The sequence below is a fragment of the Takifugu rubripes genome, chromosome 19, assembly GCF_901000725.2.
Source record: "Takifugu rubripes chromosome 19, fTakRub1.2, whole genome shotgun sequence".
NCBI lineage: Eukaryota > Metazoa > Chordata > Actinopteri > Tetraodontiformes > Tetraodontidae > Takifugu > Takifugu rubripes.
The window spans coordinates 15372620-15387773 of NC_042303.1; the positions used below are offsets into that span (position 1 = coordinate 15372620).

At 50.4% G+C, this 15154-nt stretch overlaps 1 protein-coding gene across 1 annotated transcript in view; it reads right to left on the minus strand.

The window, feature by feature from the left end:
• Positions 1 to 15154, minus strand: part of dlgap4b (discs, large (Drosophila) homolog-associated protein 4b) — a 51000-nt gene that overhangs the window by 14377 nt on the left and 21469 nt on the right. Inside the window, exons 4-5 of the mRNA XM_029826872.1 lie at positions 12143 to 12320; positions 11147 to 11268 (exon numbers count right to left, since the gene is read on the minus strand). The gene's annotated coding sequence lies outside the window, so the exon portion shown is untranslated. The remainder of the gene's footprint in view (positions 1 to 11146; positions 11269 to 12142; positions 12321 to 15154) is intronic.

Here is a 15154-nt window from a genome sequence, read left to right on the forward strand (position 1 = left end):
AACAACATTGGACCGGTTCTTCAGCATGCTCCAGTACAGGAAGAGATGGAGCCCTTGCCCACGTCTCCCAGCATATCCCCCCGAGAATTTGGGATACAGAACATTCCTTTCAGCCGGCCGGTTGCCCTCTTCCTCCACCCATCCCTCCATCTGTTTCAGCTCCTGCTATCCTCCCATCTATGGTTTTTCCCTCCTCCAGCGGGCATCCCTAGCTCTGGCCACCAAGCCTCTGTGCCGTGTTGGTCAAACACAGCAAGCAAAGTATGGTAGCGACACCAGCGAGGGAATTTGACCGAGGGGGGGCGTTGGTTGGCTGCAGGATTTCCAGCTAAGTCATGGTGCTGCCTCTTGGACATCAGTCGGGACCAGAAATTTAGAAAAGAAAACATCAACAGAGTTTACAGTCAACATGGTATCATTGAGCCACGTGGCGTCAGGTTTTTGGGTGCGTCGAGCGCTGGTGTGCTAAAATACGTTGGTACAATGTCGTAACACATTGTAAGCACGTGCATATTAGCTCCACAAGCACGTAGCAATTAGCCGGATGAAAAAAAAGCGCTCTGTATAAACACAAGCCTGGCTTTGATGCCACACCATTATGAGCCTTGCTGCAGGCACAGGCTCATTTAGCGTCATTAACAGAGCCTCTCGGAGTGTCGTCTGCACTGATAGGGTCAAATCCTCTAAATCCTTTTACACCACATTAGCTAACTGCCTCATATCGTCGTGACGCACCGCTCAGCGAGGCTTAGCGTGCCCTCATCAAAGTGTCAACCCACTTGGCTCAAAGTGACAGCGGTGGTCATATTAACAGAGGCAGGAGTGGAAACTTCGCACGGCCACCCAATATGCCCTGTTTAAATCCCATTTGTGCTTTTTTGCACGTTTTTGAGGAAGCTAAAATTAGAAAACCTCTTAGATAGAGGTGTCAGAGTACGGGGAAATGATTGGTCTGATGTCTGAACTGAAATGGATTAAACCTGGAAGATTCCTGCAGAATTACAACATATTGTTTAAAAACAGCTTTTTCCAAACACTGAGCATGTTAAACAAACCCAGAAGCATAAATTCAAACGGAAACTTGCTATTTCTAGAAGTTGCTGCAGGTTATACAGTCATCAAATCGCTGTTGGACGCGCGAGTGTCTCGCAACATCCACTCGTATGTGTGTTTTTACATGCTGCTCTGGCAGCGTCGCCCTGCCTGTGCACTGGTGAGCTGCCATCTGCCGCTCCAGGAGGAAAAGAGGCTCTCTTTGGCCCAGAAAGTGCTCCAGAACCTGACTCCTCTCAGAGCCACAGGCAGTTCATATGGCTCACCAGAGGGGGGCGATCACATTAAACAAAAGCTGATTCCTCTGACGTTTTGATGCCAGCTCATGCAGAACTGCAGAATTAGTTGATTAACTGGATACACACAAGCTCGGAATGACAGTTTGGGTCTGAGAGAGGACGATGGGGTGGGGGGTGGGGGGGAGACCCTGGGAGAAGATGATAGCAAGAATACCACTGGTACAAAACCATCAAAAACTGAGGTTATTTCCAATATTTTCAATCCTGCAAACATGCTAGCTCATTGCTAGATTCGGCAGCTTCTCGCCCATCCCACCCCCACCCCCTGATCCCCTCCCACAGGGGTCAAATTAAGATGACAGGACAGCAACAGTGTACAGAGAGTCAGTTTGATGGAGCACAGTCCAGTCATTCAGCCAGCCAGTCCATCTGCTCCATGGGCTGATGGCGCTGCAGCGGGGGAGGGGCGGGGGTGTCGGTGTCAGTGTGGGGGGGGGTGCGCCTTTTTGCAGGAAATGAGGAGAAAGCTGCAGGGAGAAAGGTGTGGGCTTTGACAGCGGTGAAAATGAAAGCGATCGGAGGGGAGTGATGAAGGTGTGAAAAGGAGTAAACGTATTGTAAACTGCAGGAGGAAAGGGGGGGGCAAGGAGACGAGCAGAGGAGGATGAAAAGCAAGGAGGGCGGAGAGGAAAATAAAGAAGAGATTTGAGGATTCCTGATATATTCAGACATTTCCCTTGTCTTGAGAGATCACAGGAGGAGGAGGAGGAGGAGGAGGGGAAGTGTCAGTGGGGTTTGATCAGAGACGATGTGTGAGAGGGCTGCGAGGTAACTGTACGCATAAATCAAAACTTTCCTTCCTTTGGGGCACAGTAACTGAATAATTTGTCAGTCCTGGACGCCTCAAAGTGCTGAGTGTTTGCAAGTAAAGCTGCCGACGCCCAATTGTACGTGATCAAAGCAATTAATAATAAATAGCGATTAATGTGTGTGTGTGTGTGTGTGTGTGAGGCAGGATAACCTTGGCCTAATTACACTCTGTCTGTTTCATCGGTGCAGCACTCTGCCCTATTTTCCCAGATATAAATTAACACCCCCCCCCCCCCATACTGTGAGAAATGACTTGCTCCTCTCAGCCCATCCTGGAAGACTGCGAGCCAGAGAGGAAGTCATCTAAGGGGCCGCCACCAGGCTCCACTTCTCATCCCGGCTGGGAGAAACTTCCCATGTCTGCACAGACTGTTGGGTGTGATATCCTGGTTGGAGTGCGGAGTGATTTAGTTAGCTGGGGATTCTGGGGGTGGGGGTGGGGGGGTTAAAAGAAAATGACTGAAGCGAGGCCGCCCTTCTCTTCCTGGGTGGTGTTGCAGACTCAGCAGCATCCCTCCCTCGTTCCTCTGCGGTTTCGGCATTATGGCGGAATCTTCTCTGCGGTAAGCTGCTCTGGAGCGGCTAATGTGTACAGATTACGTTCCCCTGTCGGGGGACGTGGGGGGGCGACCTTGACACGGTGACCCAGAGAGGCGGCGTACGTCCGACACAGCCGCACCGCCGGTGAGTCTTGACGCCGTCTCTGCTGGGAATCAGGAAGAACGTTCAGCTCTGCCGTCCGGTTCGGGGTCAGCGAGAGCAGCTGGTTTCTGCCCCAGAGGAGAGCGTCCGGGCACATCGCCGCGCGTGTGCATCCAGCGCCGCTCCGCTCGCCTCTCTTCAGGCTCGGCTCTGGAGGGAGCGCCGGCGTCGGGGTTCCTGCATCCATCCTGTCCGGGGAAGCCGCCTTTTGTGTCGAGTTGGTGCACAAAAGCTGGTGTCGAATGCAACTTCCTGATTATCGGCACCTTGAATGTGGCTTTTTGTGAGTGTGATGTCAGGTACGCCCTCTCATCCTCCTCTGTAGGGAAGCTCCCACCAGGGTCCCAGCAGAGGGGGGGGGGGGGGGGGGTGTGTGAATGGAGGCTCCTGTTATCTCCTAACTACAGCGGCACGTCTGGGTGTCTGTGCACAAACGTGCGAGGCTGCTATTTGTGTTTCTTGTGAGTCTCCGGGTACATACGGGTGCATGAGGCATAAACAGAAAATTGAGTTAAATGAGGATTGTGTGTGTGTGTGTGTGTGTGTGTGTGAAACTGAGGGCGTACTGAATGACTCTGCTGTCCTCTTGCGTAAATTCCCAGATTTTTCTCTGGATGCTTTTCCTTTGATCAGGTATTCCTCTTAATAAGCGGCTGAGCTCCACTGTCTCACATCGTCCTGATTGGGCCGTCTTATCTCACATTTGTGGTCACTTCCTGCCAGGCACGGCACCTTTTCCTTGCTGTAAGAAGCACTGAAAAAAACTAGAATCTGGAGAGCTCTCCGAAAGCTCCTGGAGCCGTTTCCAGATGCACAGACAGCCCCTCCTGTTGGGAATTGTTGTGGAAAACTCCTTGGAAAGTCTCACACCCGCATCCATTATTGATTGCGCCCCGAGCGTTCCCCGTTACAAGGACGCCAAACTAAAAGGGCGACGTTAAATCCTGAGCATGCTAAGAGGAGGGCCGTGGATAAAATGTGCTATTTCGCTAGCATGTCCTGCAGTGAGTCATCCTTTGATGTCCCATCAGCGTGTTTAGATGGAATAGCAATTAGCTCCAAATAAAGGCAGCAATGGATGCTGGGAATCCCCGGGGGAAAGACAGTTGGAGGTTAACAGGTCCGAGGCTCCTGCTGCAGGGAACGCACGGCCGTTGGTGTGTTTACAACCTGATTTGAATTCATTTAAAGGCAGCGTTAGCAGTTAAGTACTGAGGCCAGAAAGGCAAAAAACAAACAAACAAACACACACACAATAACTTCCATTGGCGGCTCATTTCTCATAAGAGGATTCTGAGTGGGAGGGCTCCTGAAAGAGACACCAGCAGGGCTGTGTCAGCGCTGGCGTCTTCTAAAACAGCCATCTCATGCTTGAGTTGTTCACAGATAAGAAAACAGCAAGTTTATTTTTTTTAAAAAAAGACTCCAACACAGGCGAGGAGGACACGGTTCCGCCAGCCAGCGCCGCAAATTGGGTTCTAAATAATCTGATTGCAGACCGACGCTTCAGGCCAACTCGTGTTCAGGCTCAAGATCTCAGTGAGCAGCTCCACCTCGCTGTCATCCTCACTCCTTCTCTGCCCTACTTTCTCTCCCTATATCTTCATTCCCTCCCACACCTTCGGAGGGAGCACAAAAGGAGCCAAATCCCTCCGGCGCATTTCAATTGCGACAGTTTCTTGTCCCTTTAAGAACACCTGCAGCGCCGCAGAAGTGGCGGCGATGCTGATCAGGGATCTGCGTTTGTGCGAACGCTCCCCCTCCACGTCGCGTCTGATGGCGCCCATATTTAACCAGATCTGCTCTGCAGGGGGGCGTGTGTTCAAGTGTCCACCATGTTCCCACGTGTCTTTATTCCTGTTAAACTAACAGGAATCCGTCAAAGTCGTTCTTCTCAATCTAAACCGGAAAAACGGACTAATATTCCGGATGATATTCTCATCTGGTGGCGTTCATCAGCGGAGGTGAGGAGAACACTCGACGGGCGTCTCTGCAGGAGGCCTGCCGCCCAAGTTCGACACAAGCGCGCTCGAGGACGAGAGGTTAAGACTTCCTGTCTGGGAACGCCGTATTCACCCTGCAGCGTGGAGAACAAGAGCAAAGGTGAACTCGTTCGAGAAGCGATTTCCTCTTCAGAAAAGAAACAGGCGTTTTCGAGATCATCCAGATGGGTTTAATCCATGATGAAAGCGGAACAATTGATGGAGCTTTGTGGGTTGTGCGGCGAGGTGCAGCCAGACGGCGAGCTTGTGGAGGTGGAGGGAGATGAATTAGAAATGAGGATGAGGAACAGACTGAGGCATCGGGCCGAAGGGATCTGCTGCTCAGGCTCCTCATTTGGAAGCTGCAATATAAAAGTCTGTTCGGCGGCTGTGGAAAGTGTCCGTTACTGGATCAGATGTCTCCGATTCAGCAGCTAAATCCAGCGGGCCGTCGATCGCTCCGCGGCAGGCAGATATCTGGTAACCTTCTTTTCCATGTGCAGCTGGAAGAAGAGCAAACCCAACCTTCTCCACCACATGGTGCTCAGCAAACACCTGAGGGATCCAGTCAGGCCCCAGAAGGATTCATTTCCTCACACAAAATCCAGTTTCGCCGTTCTCAGTGGGTCAGTTATACCCGCGGTGTCCAACAGAGGGCGCCCTGCGGTAGTTCTGCATGGTGTCGCTTTAACACGTCCACGTGTTAAAGGAAACTTTGTTTAGTCCAAGGACACTGGCAGGAAATGTCTCCCGTAAAGGCCGACAGTGACGAGAGCGGCGTGGAAATCCGCCGGTCGACGTCGCCGCGGCCGAACCGTCCCCACGCTGGGCGGTGTGGAGCGAGGAGCAGATGGCAGCTGAGGACTGGAGAGCGGCTGAAAATGAACCCAGAGAGTCGCACTCGTGTTTCGGAAAAAACACTGCATGTTATAATTACGCTAATGACTCTGGTGTCTGACAGAGGGCATAATGACTGAACTAAACGTGGTTGCTGCGGTAACGGGACGGGGTCTAACACGCATCAACATTATCTTTAATTGCTGTTGTGGGGGGGGGGGGGGTGGATATCATCAACAGGGTGACGGCGTAGGGGTCAGCGTAAGGACGCTTAAGATATCATGTTGGTGCAACTCGCCATAGGTGCCCCCCCCATGTTTGAGGTGCGCGTGGCAGACGGTGTAAATGGCGACCGCTGCTAGACCGTAGAGCAATTGTGAACGCAGCGTGGAGCTCTGCAGGACCTGGCCCAAGAGAGAGACGTCTGTGTCTACTGCACACACACACACACACACACACACACACACACACACACACACACACACACTGACACGGACACACACAGACACACACACAACACACACACACACGCACTACACACAAACACACACACACACACACACACACACACACACACACACACACACGGACACGGACACACACAGACACACAGACACACACACACACACGGACACACACACACACACACACACTCCTATCTGTGTGGGGACATTTGTGTAGACATAATACATTATCCAGCTCCTTACCGTAACCCTAACCATCCAACTAACCCCCTTAACCTGACCTAAACCCCAACTCTCACCCTCAACCTTAAAACCAATGACAAACCCTCAAAGAGTCCTTTGTTGAAGTGGTGGGGCCCAGCAAAAGGGGGATTTTTGGTACCCAATATGTAGCATATACGAGAACCACACCACACACACACACACACACACACACACACACACACACACACACACACAGAAGCAGGCTCTCTGGGTCGATGGCAGCTGTCTCTCTGCAGGGCTGCAGCTAAACCACATGGATGTAAGTTTGTTATATTGGTATCCAGCTTCAAAAGCCCATTTTTCCTTTTGCTTTTTCCTTATTAGATCCCTGCAGAATACCAAGTTGGGCATCTAGGTGTGAATACTGCAGTCTTATATTTATTTCATTCATGCCCTTATGTAATTATTTAAAAAGCTCCACGCTCTGTGACTGTGGGCATGCATCCATATCAGTGAGACTACCCGGTGACCATTCTGCCTCCCAGCAAGGTTTCTGAACGGCGATGGTGCAAACACAAGCTTGCCTGCGGGTTACAAAACGTCTGCATGGGGAATAACCGACCGTGCGTGAGCGCTCTCCCCTGCCGGTGCTATTTTTTTAATTCTTGTCTTTCGACGCTCCGAGGTGGCCGTGCAACCACGGCGTCGCCACAGCGAGGTGTTCCGTGATTCAGTGTTGCCTTCATCTCTCTAACAAGGTGTGAATAAACTAAAATCACCGAGCCGTGAAAACAAAGACACAATATGACACCTGGAATTTTTAATTAGGGCGGCAGGTAGCCGCCATTAAACTGCCATTGCTGTTATTAAACCCGCCGCTGCCTCATTGCATGATGAGACATTTTCCATGCCCCCCTGGGGAACCGTAGATATCGACGTGTTACTGAATAAAGTACATTCAATTACAGCCTGGTGGGACCCATAGCATTAGCAGTAATGCTATTACTGCTGTCTGGAATATGGCGTATCGTGTTTCTAACAACGAGGCGATGGATTCTTTATTTAACACTGCGCTTATTGGGTTAGGGCGTCTGCTGACAGCAAAAAGTCAAGCTTCATTTCATTCATCCGTCATGATATTGTTAGCCCACCTGCATGGGATAAATGGATAGAGTAGAGGGAAGAGTGAAAACGGGAAGCAAAGCAAAGGATGAGCAGGTAGCTACAGACGGGACGCAAGACAAGCTGTCTCGGTGTAGGAGGGAGTCGGGTGGGCTGAAGCTAGCCTCCACAAACAGGTAGCAGGTTGACCTACTGATAAAAAGGACCACTCGCAGTCACACCAACCCATCGGGACAACAAGAAGCTAGCATCTTCAAAGCCTGCATGTTTGTGCACATTAGCATAGCGGCTCATATTATTACTTGGCAATGATGTCACTGATATCTTGAGCCTGAAAGCGGCTCGCCAGCCTGTGAAAACTGCAATACCCTCCTGAGGTCAGTCTGAAAATAGTTAATAACCAAGAAGATGTGTTTAAAACTCCCCCAGGAACGCAAGTGCTGCGTTTCAAGCATGCTAGAAACGAGGCACGGTTCACCAGAGCTCGCGTGGTTGGGTTCAAAAGTCGTTCTTCAATCGGCGTAATTTAATAAACAATGCAATCCAATTATATTTCTCCCCCTTTTTCACAGAGATAATGCTGAGAATAAGCAGCTTGAGCAAACCTCTTTAGGCGAGGAAACAGGGACAGAACGCTGTGGAGAGGAATCCAAGGCTACGCTAAACATTCTCTCGCCCAGAATAACGGTCTCTAAATGATCCGTTTGCATCCTTCAGTCTGTTTTTTGCTTTTCTTTTCCAACAATAAAGACATCTGGACAGTCTTCAAGCGCTGGCTCAAACATCTGCTGCAACTCACCCTCAACAAGACAACCGGGCAGGTGCTCATTCCACCGTACTCGCAAGCTAAGGGAAACAATCCATTATTGAAGTGGATCCATCAGTCAGCCACTACAACCTGCCCCCCCTCCCCTCCCCTCAGAATCCGGATGTAATGTGGATTAATTATACAGATTAAAAACAGATTAAAGGTGATTAGCAGCGTTGTGAACATGCAGAGGAAGAGGACACTTAGCTTTGCATGGTGGAGCTAGCTAGCGACTGGTGCCAGGCCTCTCAGACTCAGGCTAAAGCTGCCTTTGCATGCACCTGCACAGTTAAAGGCTGCGTGGTGACCAGCAGCGGGTGACCAGCAGCAGGTGACCAGCAGCGGGTGACCAGCAGCAGGTGACCAGCACACCCGACTACTCTGGTGTCTCGTTAGCGGCCACAACAACGAGGGCGATAAACAACTGAAGTGAGCAACATCGATTATCTTGCTTCAGTGAAACGTGCTGAGAAACCCTCCATGTTGGCGTTCACGCTGATGCCATTTGATGTGAGCCATCTGTCCCACCGTGCACACCCCCCCCCCCAACAACCAGTAAATCCTGAATCTAATCTCGACCACTTGGTCACAATCTAAAGATAAAAACAACCCCAAATATCTGTTTGAAATCAGATGCTTATTTCCTTTTTCCAGTGAGGAGAAGCGTCAGTGGTCATCTTACAGTATACAGGTGTTTCAGGGCATAAATTGGGGTCAAACCAATGACCTTCGGATGACCAGACACCACCACACCCAAGAACTGGTAGTTTTAGAATTTTCTTTCTTGTTTTTATTAAAGATGAGTGTTGCAAAAGTGCTTTTCTACCAAGGCATGAATGGGGATTGAACCCATGATCTTTGGTTTACAAGACCAACCCCTCTGCAGTCTCGTACCACTCTCCCTGCTCCGCTCAGTAGACCCCATCCCCTCAGTCCCATGACTTTGATGGGGCTCCTAGATAAAGCCCCCCCCCCCCCCCCCAGAAAAAAACCAAAGACCCTAAAGGACACCAAGTTAGCAACAGTCCGAAGCCGCTGAGATCTGAACCCGACCTCAAAATGTGCCGAAACCGTACAAAATATGGGCCAGTCGAAGCACCCTCCGTTCCTGGCTTTTTATTTTCCACATCAGATCCCGAGTCGAGCTTCGGAAGCCTCCGTGTCGGCGTTCCTGCCGTGTGGATGTGACAGGCGGCTCGACGGGAACTAATCTGGCACCGTCTGTGGAGCGGAAGGACGGAGACAACTGTTGTTTTCACCTGCGCGCCGTCATTCACCGACACCCTCGATGACGGGAGCATCTGCTCCCCTGATTCATCTGCAGGATGTGACCCCCCCCCAGCTGAAATCACGCATGAGTGAGCCGATTCAAAGGAGAAAAACAGGGATGAGTTGGCACATTTGTGTGATTAATAACCTGCCCCCCCTCCTCCTGGCAGCCTGATGATGCACAGGTGGAACACAAGCAGCACGGCGGTCACAACTCACTCCGACCTCCAGGACGTCGCCTTCAAAGGCAACGAGGGAGGGGCCGTTTTGGCCTCGCCGGCGGACGTCGCCTTCAAAGGTGCTCAGACAGTCCATCACCTCTGACTCTGAGCTGCATGTTTGCTGAATGTGTGGGATCAATCCCTCTTCCTTCCCGCCTCGCCACCCCGCTCGGTCTTCCTGCACCCCTCTTTGCCCCCCCCTTCTGAGCGTGTCGTCCTGCCCCTGCGCCCGCCCGCTAAAAGCCCTTTAAGGACGCCCGCGGGGCTTAACTGCCCTGACATGATTGCATAAGCCCGACCCACTCAAAGCGATCCCAAGCCAATTGAAGCAGCTTACATCTTTGCCACGGCGGCTTTGATGGGAAGGAGGGAGGTTTAACCGGCACGGGCGGACGCAGACGCAGCACACCTGCCCCAGTCCTGCATCTTTAATGTCAGACAGGCTTTAAGTGCAGGGGAACGCCGCTCGCTTGGTCTCCCCCCCCCCCCTCCGCCGAGCTGCCACGGACCTCCCGTGCATCCTATATGTGCTGTACGTTAAAGATGTTCAGTCCTAATCAGCTGATGCACTGAAAGCTTCGATATTTAACGAGCGTGTCACCTGTTGTCACCCACGCGGGGGAGGGGGGCGCCGCCGTCGCCAACATGGCGGCGATGCTTGCGTAACACGCCGGTAACGGCGGCGGGTTCCTGACACCAGACGCTCCCTTCACAGGATGCTGATGAAGGTCCTGGTCGCTCGCGCCCAGACGTCGTTACATAGTCCGAAAAGAGACACAGGTGCGTCCCAGCCTCCACAAACGTGGAGGGGGAAGCTTCCTTCTGCCCGTATTAGCACAATGGGAACAGTTGACCTGTCAGCTTGATTCCACTTTGGCTTCGGCTCTGTGAACTGGAACAAAACGCTTTTTTGGAGGAAATCGGCGGCGGCGGCGGGAGGAGAGAGAGGAGCGCGGGTGTAATATAATATCTGAGAGGCTGCATTTATTCTTCCACTTCTGATTCATTCCAGGGGAAAAAAGTAATCAAACCTATTTTTGGGGCTTCTGTTCCTTGACGTCGACGTTTTTGGAAGGTCTGACTCATCGCGGGCAGATCGGCCGGTCTTCCCTTCACACTTAATACGGACGCGTGGCTGCGACACCGAGTGTGACAGCAGCTTCCTGTCTCAAGTACACAGCCTGTGTGTGTGTGTGTGTGTGTGTGTGTGTGTGTGTGTGTGTGTGTGTGTGTGTGTGGGCGTGTGAGTCAGCTCATATCGGCCCCCTCAACGCTGAAAGGATCCGCGTCCGTTAACGGCGTCAAGAAAAGACGGACCAATTAATAGTCCCACGTTATCTCACCCTTTTTTGGGGATCACGGGGCCAGTTTGTACCTGGAGCGTCTGCAGGTCCAGGGTGAGAGATTTGGTGCCATCTAGTGGTGAGAGGACGGACTGCAGATGTTTTCCAGCTGTGTCCTCCTCCAGATGATGGGGGACTCCCAGGGGCGTCTCAGCTGCTGTCAAAACAACGTTCTAGATTTTTCTTTCAAATCTTAAAACGACTTCTATAACACAGCTTATAGGATTTCATTTGACGACAAAATACAGAAAAAATGGGTGAGAGAAGAAAAAGCCACCCCTTTAGAGTCACATGACTAAAACGCCACACACTAATGTGTGCACGCATGTGTCCGTGCAGGCTATTTTTGCCCGTGTTTGTCCTCCGGGTTGGACACCTGCCGCAGGCGTCTGTGATGCGTTCAGCAGCGGCAAAACGTGTCACACGGTTTAATTAACGGGGACCCCGACACGAGAAGATACTGTAAGTTATGAAAATTGTGGCTGCAGATGCGAGCGAGAATAACAGATGTGGGCACATTAGCAGAAACACACACGCACACACACACACACACACACACACACACTCCTGCCCCCTCCAGGCTCCAGATCTGCTCTCTTTTTTATCCAGATGGATTCTCAACTCAAGACCGCGTCCACACTCGCAGCACCATGCCTGAGCCACCGATCCAAGTGGATGGAAAAAGACGTCAGAAGACAAACAAAACTAGGTGCTTTAAAATCCCAGCGGCCACAAACGTGCCGTTTGAGGCGTTGAAAATGTCAACGGTAGAGGCGGCGATGCAACGGCGGCGAGGAATCGGAGATGGGGTTACAGGAGGAGGGTCGACGGAGGGGAAAATGAAGACACGGATGTGACGAGAGCACAATAACACGGATAGAAGGTGGAGATGGATGGGAGCCTGTGACCTTTCCCTGGCACCACCGACAACATGATTACATCTGCGCGTGTGTCCGCGGGCCGGGCTAACAAAGACGCTGTTAGCGGGACGTTACAGACAGCGGCTCCGCTAAAGCTTTGGCCTTGACCTGTGGACATCCTGTAGTGACGTGGCGATGATGTCAGAGCTTGAGCCGTGGCCAGCTGATGTGGCCTTAATCTCGTCTCCATCCAGCCTCCCCTCCGGGGTGCATTTGCCATTTTAGCGTGTTAGCCTTATTGCAAACAACAGCCCTAAAGCGGTCACGGGAATATGCTCTCGACCTCCTGGCAAAAACAGAAAAAAACAAAACGCAGCGATGAGCAAAGCCTCACTTGTATTTTCACCAGAACTGTGGGGAAAGTAACACATTAGCATGTTGTGTAACACCGTCGACGCACAAACAAGGTAACACAGTGAGAGCGGCACAGTAATGCTAAAGTTAGCATTTTAAGAAAGCCGGAGTGGCTTAAAATAAATCCTTCATTCCTTCTGGAGGATTAATTGTGCTGTCCTAAAAGAGAAAGCTTTTTTAGTCATATTCCCAGGATTTACACGTTCAACTGCAGAGGTGGTGTCGAATCTGCAGGCCTGTTTTATTCTTCACATAAGGTTTCTCCAAACAACCGAAGCTCCACAGTTCTGGAATTATGTCTTGATGCTGGCTGTTCTTGTAAATTGAGCTCTGAACAGCAGCGAGACTCTTAATGTGCCATCACAATGAATCAGTTCTAGGTTTTAACAACCTTTTTACAGAAAATACTCCATCGGAACTTCTTCTATCAGAGTCATCTTCTAATGGTGCTAATGTCTGTGACATAAACATCTGGACACAAGAGCCCCTGAACAAAAGTACAACAGGCACCCCCCCACCCCCCCAAAATGTCTATTAAAACTACTTACTTACATTTGATTGGTTGATGGAATACTTTTACTGTTACAGCTAGCTGTTGTGCTACATTCTGTTACTACATAGAAATGGTAATAATTGTAGCCACCATATAGCTGCTTTGTTTAATGATGTTTAATGAGAAAAATGGACCAAAAAGGCTGAGATGAGAAAAATGTGGGAGGGTTAAGCATTATCACCACACAGGAACGTTCTATAGCCTTTAGCTTAGTGGTCAAACATTGTTGTTTTTTCAACTGTTCCAGTCAGACAGAGGTCATTAGCACACATGTACAAGGTCAACGGGCTACGTTAGCAACACGTCCCTTCAATCTGTTGCAGGAAATTTAAGATTGATGCAGCACAGTTGATGCTGTTCGCATATTCTCAGTCACTTTATCCTGTCAGACTGTTTCAGGTGAGGTGTCAGGGAAAAAAAAGGGAAAAATCTGCTTGTAGCCGGCGCCGACCTTATGTCCTTCCAGCGATCCCTATAGAAATGAGCAGCTTATATCTGCCCGAGGTTCGTTTGAGTAATCTTGTCAAAAGGATTCGGGGAGTGAAGGAAAAAAAAAACTGACGCAAGCCTGAGGACAGAAAACAGATGGCCTCACAGACTGGAGCGGACATCAGCCCGACCGTGTGACGAGAGGGAAGAAGAGGGGATAAGAAAGAGAGAAACGCTTCATTGTGAAGTGGTGCTGGGTCACGTGTGAAGGCGGAGTAAATAAACGAGAAAATAACCTTTTCAAAAGAGCTCGAGAGATTATTTAACCCAAGAACGAGGCAGAGATCAACAGAGCCTCCAGCAACAAACTGTACAGTTGGAAAAGTTCCATTTTTACAACCTTAAATGCAGCATTGGCTGGTGATGATAGCTAGCAGAATTCTCAGAATGCTAAGGCTAACTGCGCCAACACAGGCTAAAGTGCTACTCTCCACCTTGTTCTAAACCTTACCCCAAGTTACCCAACGACCTATAATAAAATGCCGAAGGAATCATCAATTGCTTGTCACGCTAATGAAAACCGGTTTTAAGATCTAAACGTCATCAAACGTTCCGCCGCCTCCTAATGGAGCCTTTTTTTCAATTACCTCTCCCTGATTCCACAATGAACTTTCTCCAAATATTATCTGGAATGAGCTCATACGAGGCAAATTAAAGCAGCCGCCCGCGCCGCCTTAATTAGGTGACATCATTTGATACTGATAACCTCCAGTAATTTATAGTCAGGCTGCTAAAATAGAAACAAGAAGTTAATAATAGGCCCATTTCCCCTCTGATGTTGCCAAAGAGAGAGAGGACGGAGAGACGGAGGTTCAGAACATTGATTTCATTCCGGATTGATGTCTGTCTGTGTGCTGTCAAGCTTTTTTATCCCTGAAATAAGCTGCCTGGTACCACAGGTGGCCCTGATACCAGAACCTGGACTGCAAACACAGGGGGACGGATGCCGCCGGCGCCGCGGACATCTGGGGGCCGTTGTCGTGGCGCCGCGAGCGGATCTGGACAACGTTCCGTTGCTACGCCGAAGCATCGGCTGATAAACAGACGCGCAGAAACGGGCCGGAAAATGAAAAGACGGGAGCTTTTTAAAAGCTTTGAGAGGGATTTGGCTCCAATAAGCCATGTCGGGGATTAAAGCATGTTAATGCAATGCCTACACAAGGTGGGGGGGGGCAGAGAGAGAGATGAACATCTCATATGTTAATATGGAGGCACAACAACGTCCGATGTTCGAGGAAGCATCGTGGGTCAAAGGTGACCATCAAAGGTGTCAAACACACTAAATCAAAGGATGCAGCGGTTTTAAAGCCTAAATATTGTTTCTGCATTTCCCTGCGAGGACCTTTGACCCCCCCCCCCCAATGAGATGCCTCGGCTCCACTTCAGACCCACAATTCCTCAGTTCTGGGTTGGACCTCATCAGTGGAAATATTTAACGGCGCTGTGGTGATGTCACCACTGGCCGCCGCCGTGATCCTTTCACATTCTCACAATGCGACCTCCTAAAAGAACACCCCCGGCTTTGATTCAAAGCATCAAAGCCCCCGTTGCTCTCTGAGAGTTAGTGATGAATCCGTCAGATTTGGGACTCGCGTGGTTACAAAACTAACTTATGTCGCGCATATGCAGCATTTCGGGAGTTAAACCTGGACTGACGGCACCACGGAAACGTCCTGTAAACTAATTTAATTAACACAAAACTGGAATGTGATATATGGCACGGC